The sequence below is a fragment of the Eriocheir sinensis genome, chromosome 18 (assembly GCF_024679095.1).
Source record: "Eriocheir sinensis breed Jianghai 21 chromosome 18, ASM2467909v1, whole genome shotgun sequence".
In the NCBI taxonomy this organism is placed as follows: domain Eukaryota; kingdom Metazoa; phylum Arthropoda; class Malacostraca; order Decapoda; family Varunidae; genus Eriocheir; species Eriocheir sinensis.
In genome coordinates this window covers 17,624,642-17,632,141 of record NC_066526.1, presented here as the reverse complement: position 1 = coordinate 17,632,141, position 7,500 = coordinate 17,624,642, and the positions used below count along the sequence as shown (strand labels likewise).

The following is a 7,500-nucleotide window of genomic DNA, read 5'->3' as shown; positions in this document are numbered from 1 at the left end:
ATTTTAGCCCATTTGCACCTTAGTCGTTTTATATAGCTTTTTTCTCCATACATTATCCCCTTATTTTTTTTACATCAGAGGACACGGCTCAAGGGCAATATAAGGAGTACAAAAAAAAAAGCCCGCTACTCGCCACTCCTATAAAAGATAAAAGTAAAGAGTAGCCAAAAGAGAGGTCAATTTCGGGTGGAGAGGTGTCTTGATACAGCTTCCCTCTCTATGCCGTCACCTTAAAGCCCTGTCACTCCAGCACACTACACACATTTCCCATTACCCTAACTCTACATACCTTTACGTCACTGCAATTCACCCAAACACATTTTATTAACCATGCACCACTTTCTCTTTACTCCGATACGCTACATAATTATCTTTCCCTCCCCTCACACTACGACTAGACGTGTTGGCACTTTTCCTATCCCACACACACACGCCAAAGACCTCTGCTATCGTGTGTGTGTGTGTGTGTGTGTGTGTGTGTCAGCGTATAGAGAGAGTGAGTGTGTGATATCACCATAAGTCGTGTTATTACCTCTATGCATCACACGGATTCACTATATTTGAGAAGGGGTTTGGAAGGTGTAAGAGGGATCAGGTATCTTGCTTCTGTTATTTCGCCTATTGCAGTTTTTCTTGATCCGAGTGGAGCTTAACTTTAGTGATTTCCACATTTACTCTGTTAAAGTTGGGAGGATAAGCTATCAGCTGCGCGAGGCTGCAGTGCTTAGCTCCGCACCATTGGCCCTTGAGCCTATGGTGGTTGAGAACCAATTTACCCCACATAGGGCCAGTACAATTTCCAATTTACCACAGTTTCCCTTTTCCAGGTTTCCCCAGGTACCCATTAATCAACTATTCTGAAAGGGAGGATGGACAGCTGGGTGGGCTGCGCGCCGACTGCCCTGACCGGGGTTCGAACCCAGGCTCGCGAATTTGTAGTTAGGCATGCTAACCATTCTACCACGGACACGTGTAGTCACTTTGCTTGACTGTATTTCTGATAGAGACGTTTCTTCATCCATTCTGTTCGTTCATGACTCTATAGAAAGAGGAGGAGGAGGAGGAGGAGGAGGAGGAGGAGGAGGAGCCAGACGCACCTAATCAACATCTCCTTCCTGTCTTCCTCCGCGTCTGGGTCACTAGAGTTCTCCTCCTCCTCCTCCTCCTCGTCCTCCTCCTCCTCCTCCTCCTCCTCCTCCTCGTCCTCCTCCTCCTCCTCCTCTTTCTCCTCCTCCTCGTCGTCCTTCGGCTCCTCTTCCTCGTCCTCCATCTTTGGGGCGCTAATGTAGGTGAATGAGGGTACAAGGACTAGATTTTGGGAGCATCTCTCTCTCTCTCTCTCTCTCTCTCTCTCTCTCTCTCTCTCTCTCTCTCTCTCTCTCTCTCTCTCTCTCTCTCTCTCTCTCTCTCTCTCTCTCTCTCTCTCTCTCTCTCTCTCTCTCTCTCTCTCTCTCTCTCTCTCTCTCTCTCTCTCTCTCTCTCTCTCTCTCTCTCTCTCTCTCTCTCTCTCTCTCTCTCTCTCTCTCTCTCTCTCTCTCTCTCTCTCAGTGCCAAGTCGAACACGTGAACAGCGGTCGTTCACCCACTTTGTTTTGTTCGTTCCGGGAAGGAAAACAACAAAAATATTCCTCTCGGTTTTCCCTTTAGATATTCCCGAGAAATCGTTCCTTTAGCAAAATATGTCTCTGGGGTGTTTATATTGACACTCCTCTGCGCTAAGGCTCAGGGCGTCCACCTTACAAAGAGAACATTACGCCTGATATAAATTTGGATAGATTATAAGGTGCGCAGCTTCCCACGTTGACATATAGATACAGAAGAAAAAGAGTATACTCGCACATGTATAAGTGTTCTGAGATAGAGAAAAGAGGACAGATGATTATGTGGTACGAGGATTCAACTTTTTTTTCGAAGCTGAGAATTAAGGAAAAAAAAAACGATTATACCCACACACGAATATATGTACTGAGTTTGAGAAATGAGGAAAGATTGTGAGGTCAGCAGATCTACCTATTTTCCACGCGCTGACAAATAAAGAGAATAGAATAATATACCCACACACATATATTCGTACTGGGATAGAGAAAAGAGAAAAGATTATAAGGCACACAGATTCACCTTCTATTCCGCATTCAGAAATAAAGAAAAGAAGAAAACGAATATACTCCCACACGTACATTTGCACTGAGAAAGAGAACAGAGGAACGAAGAAGATAAGAAGGAAATGGCAACACGTCAATGTGAAAGCGGCGAGTGTATACAAACGTGATCACGATTTATTTGTCTTGCTAGGGACGAAAGAACAAGATATCGAACGACCTAAATATTGCAAGACCGAATATTTGTGGTTTTGGAGACGAGATAAAGCAAAAAAAAATCATACCAGAGAGAGAGAGAGAGAGAGAGAGAGAGAGAGAGAGAGAGAGATACACAGTTGGAGTACAATGGAGTTCCGTTTAAAGTCCGGGGAGAAAATTGGCATAATTGAAGATACCGAAGTTTTCTTAAGAGGAGGGAATTGAGGGAGGGAGGGGGAGAAGGAATAGAGAGGGAGAGAATAGGGAGGGAGAGAGGGAGACAAGGAGGAAAGAAAGGGTGGAGGAGGAGACACAGGAAGAAGAAAAGGAAGCGTGAAGTGAAGGAGGGTAACGGCGATGTATTTATGTCTCTCTCTCTCTCTCTCTCTCTCTCTCTCTCTCTCTCTCTCTCTTTCACGTGGTGGCCCTGTGAACGATTTGGCACTCGGCTGGCTTGTTTACGAATGAGTCGAGCGTGGTCTGTTGTCAGTCATGATGCATGACAACATTAACAACGATAACAACAACAACAACAGCAATAATAATAATATCAATAATGATGATGACAATAATAATAATAATAATAATAATAATAATAATAATAAGAAGAAGAAGAAGAAGAAGAAGAAGAAGACGAAAAAGAAAAAAAAGATGAAAAAGAAGAAGAAAAAAAAACAGTAATAACAACTTTTGCTTTCACTGTTACAACTATTGTTACTAATATTGCTGCTGTTACTGCTATTACTACTATAAACAAAACAAAAAGCATTTACTACAACTACTACTACTGTTACTACTACTACTACTACTACTACTACTACTACTACTACTACTACTACTACTACTACTACTACTACTACTACTACTACTACTACTACTACTACGACTACTATTATAAACCAGAGCAGTGATAAGAGAAACATGACTCAGTGAAGTGATCTCTCTCTCTCTCTCTCTCTCTCTCTCTCTCTCTCTCTCTCTCTCTCTCTCTCTCTCTCTCTCTCTCTCTCTCTCTCTCTCTCTCTCGTTTTCTGATAGCTATATGCTTGAATTTGCTAGCCAGAATACATAAACGGAAGGCAAATCTACGTGTGTGTGTGTGTGTGTGTGTGTGTGTGTGTGTGCGTTTGTCAACATTACACGCAATTGAACGCTTAAACAAAAAATCTAAAACTTAAATGTGAAGCCAACAATGTACAAAAAAAAGTATGTAGAAATTTAAGGTATATTTAGGAGACACGCGTATCACTTCAAGGGGTCCACTTAAAGGCAGATAAGAGAATATGAATAAGAGGGAGTGTGACATTGAACTAACGACTCTCATTTGACTAGGGAAGAGACGCGCGTGAATGTTCAGAGATTGATTCAAGCTGTAAGGCCTTAAAGTTAGTATACATTTTATTTTATTTTATTTATTGATTCTTTTACGTCGCGGCCTATTACGCCTTTAGGCTTTTTCACTGGAGGGGCCTGATGGTCGGCCCAGCCCGTTGTGGCGCAGGCGAATGTTTATAGTGGCGCCATCTTGTTTTGGCTCATGATGCCCCCCGGAGCTCATCTTTGAGCCTCTTTTTGGAGAGGTAATCTAGAGTCCGGGTTAATAGGTGGTCTTCAGGGCAGCATGTGGGTAGTCTTAGGCCACTCGGCGGTGACTGAAAAATCCCAGCTGTACGGCGGCCAGGATTTGAACCCGAGTCCCTCCTGGATCTCCCGGTCGCGGTGCCAGCACGCTAACTACTCAGTCACAGCCTCCGCCAAACAACATGCGAGATATAACACGTCAGATTATACAATTTTTTTTTATCTGAATGATATATTTTAGCAGGAAAAAGTGTAACAAAAAATATGTAATGAATCGTGTGTATTTGGCATGTATTGAGGTCTTATTAGCCAGTAAAGGATTAGTATCTTTTTACAGCATGCAGATGAGCTCAAGGGCAAAAACAAACACAAAACAAGCCCGCTCAGCATTGCTCCCATAAAAGCAAACAGAGATGAGTGGCCCAAAAATAGATCAGTTCCGGATGGGTTACGACGAAACCACACCAAATATTTTTAACACAGCGCCAAAGTAAACAACAGCCATAAGAGTTTGTTTATCTAGCTGGTGTCCACGTTGGCTGACTTGCAGAGCGTTCCCTAGCGTCAGAATGTATTAATAAAGTTACCTGACCTGTATCAACTTAAACGTTATGAGTGCGGCGGGAGTGGCGGGACTGTGCTGTGGAAATAGACGGGTTTGCGGGGAGCATGTAAGCAAAAAAATAAGTGAGTGACGCATGACTGATTTATTAGTGAAAAAAAAAAATGTGCGTGTTAATCCTCATAAATGGACGTGTTTGGGGTGAACATGAGAGTAAAAATGAAGTGAGTAAAACATTTCTGAAGTGTTATTGTCAAAGTTAAGCGTTTTAACACTCTTATGTACCCAAAGAGAGAGAGTTTTTCCTTTGCAGCCTCAAGGAAATTACCAATAACTTAGGAGAACAAGGAAGTACAGAATCCCATTAGAAAATATAGTGTTGCACAGGGTGAGAAATAAGCCCTGACAGCAAGCAGCAAGAGAGCCAAATCTGTACGTCGCTCCCTCCCTTTCTATCTGCAGCTCCACATTTCTCCTCCCCATCCCACACCAACCATGTACCCCATCCCCTTACCCCTATCCCTACCTATCCCCGTCACCCCAACCTCCTAGCCCTCCCAGTTACCGCACCAACCCCCCACCCACCCCCCTCTCTCTCTCTCTCTCTCTCTCTCTCTCTCTCTCTCTCTCTCTCTCTCTCTCTCCTCACCCTGGCATCCACTCCCCATACTACGGTCCGGTTGGTTCTCCTAAGCCGCCAACAGCGCCTCATAATATGGGTTTAGGGAGAGATAAAGAACCTGCTTGGGCGTACTACGAGTTACTGCTACATTCCCCTGGCAACTCTTTCCATCCGTACCTCATCTCTTTGTCTATAGTACATAAGGATGATATGACCTTTTTTTACAGCAAAGGAGGAAGCTCAAGGTCAAATAACAAAAAAAAATAGCAACAAAAAAGGTCCCCGCTATACGATACCCCAACAATAGCAAAAAAGAACGTGAGGCCAGAAGAGAGGTTAATATTATTATTTGCTATACACGTTCAAATGCAAAGGCTTATTACCGAGGGGCGGGTTGTGAGTCTTTGTATTACAGTGCTGCAGGCGGTGAGGCTCAGTGTATGCAGGACAAGGGGAGGGGACGTATCATTGCACCTCTAACCTTGGCCACAGGCTCGACTATCCACATGCTAAAATGGTGGATAGGAACTGGAAGCGAGGATGGAGCATTTAGTTATATAATACAAGGCTGGGGACAGATGGGCTCAGTGCTGGATGACGCTGCAACCATGATCTTGATCATGGCCTCGGCTATTAATGTTATGCTGTTTGTTTGTCTTTCTATAAGTAACATGAGTAATTGAGGAGGAGAGGGGGAGGGAGGGAGGGAGAGAGAGGGAGGAAGGACCTTGCACACAGTAGGAGAGGGAGATAAAGAAGGGGAAGGGAGAGATAAATAGGGAAGAACGGGAGCGAGGAGGTGAAAAAATAAGAGTTTCGCCTTGAAATAGTAAGACACTCGAGATTATGAGATTACGACTGATTACGAAGGTGTCACAACGCTGAGAGAGAGAGAGAGAGAGAGAGAGAGAGAGAGAGAGAGAGAGAGAGAGAGAGAGAGAGAGAGAGAGAGAGAATTACATAGAATTACATAGATAACCAGACCACACAGACCCTAAGGCCCAAACTAGGTGGTCTGTCCTAAACCTAAGTGACAGTTGTTATGCGGCCACCATGACGTTGAAACTGACCTACTATACATTTCAGCGGCGGACAAACGCTGTTTTTCGCAAATATCTCCTAAACGAATCGTTGGATCAGTATGATGTTTCAGCACACTACAATTAACATCCGGACATAATTTATGGCTAACATACCACATTGCTATATGTGTTATGTGAGAAGTTTACTCGTGAAAAATAACACAAACCCGACGAGTCATGTTGACGCATTCGAAGGAAAGTGTGCCCCCACCCCCCCCAACACCCTCCCAAACTATTCCTAACCACAACTACTTCTCCCCCTTCTCGCTCTCATTATCCCTCCTCTTCTGCCCCTAGCTCCTGCCGCCTGAAGGGGGGGAGGTACGAGCTACACCTCAAGACAGTCAATTCGCATGAGACTATGCCCTCAGTTATGGGTTTCGTCACAAGGGGGGCGGGAGCAGTGGCGTAACAGACTGACTGGAGGCCCCTGGACAAACTTTTGTTCCTGAAATTTTGCCGGAGGCGGCCGGTAAGCGAAGCAGCGCCATGGCCCGCGGGCTGGTAGTCGGCAGTAAAAAAAAAAAAAAAAAAAAAAAAAAAAAAAAAGAACACCACACAATTTTCACTAGCAAAGCAGTCTCATGGAAAACTGATCAAACTTGTAGTATGTGCATAGTTCTTTGGTAGTTAGTTAATTATTATTATTAGGTATTATTACTATTATTATTATCATTATAGCAAATTATATTAATATTATTTCAGCCTATTACATCAAAATTAACATCGGTAACCTATTATATTATTATAATTACCATATCCTATTATATCATTAATATACCCTCATGTTATATTTTATATAGGTAGCCTATTATATTAATATTATTTTAGCTTATCATATTAACATTATTATTATAGCCTATTATAATATTATTACTGTGTTCAGATAGCTGGGAGCTATACCTATTCGGGATGAAGTAATGAAGGAAACCGGCAATAATAACTATTAATTATGTTATTTTTAGTTGTCAACAATGTAATATTCGTGCAATAAATGATCAAAATCGACTAAGTCAGTCAGTCATGACTCAGTCGGTGTAAACGGAGAAACATATACTTACAGGCACAGCACCTCGTAGGTGGCACCTGGTGGTGCAACTTTTGGCGTCGTGCATCACAACGCCAGCTGATCAGTTTCCCACATGGACCACGGTCACATAATATATTTATCGTGCGCATTCAAGTTTTCAAATCACGGATCCGCAGAGGGCCGCATTTGGGCGGTATAGTATGCGGGAGTTGTGCGGGGGGCTCAGGAGATTGGGAAGGGATTAGGATTTGGGTTAGGACTTAGGATTAGGGTGAGGTTTGGGTACAATCTCCATATCTTTTAAACATGCAGCCCTTGCATTATAC

The 7,500-nt window shown here is 43.3% G+C and overlaps 1 protein-coding gene across 3 annotated transcripts in view; it reads left to right on the top strand.

The window, feature by feature from the left end:
* The window catches only part of LOC127000394 (major facilitator superfamily domain-containing protein 12-like), a 41,266-nt gene that overhangs the window by 4,621 nt on the left and 29,145 nt on the right, over positions 1-7,500 (top strand). The window contains exon 2 of one of the 3 annotated variants that reach the window (XM_050864084.1): positions 6,442-6,616. The exons of the other annotated variants lie outside the window; for them this stretch is intronic. The gene's annotated coding sequence lies outside the window, so the exon portion shown is untranslated. The remainder of the gene's footprint in view (positions 1-6,441; positions 6,617-7,500) is intronic. 3 annotated transcript variants of the gene reach the window in all.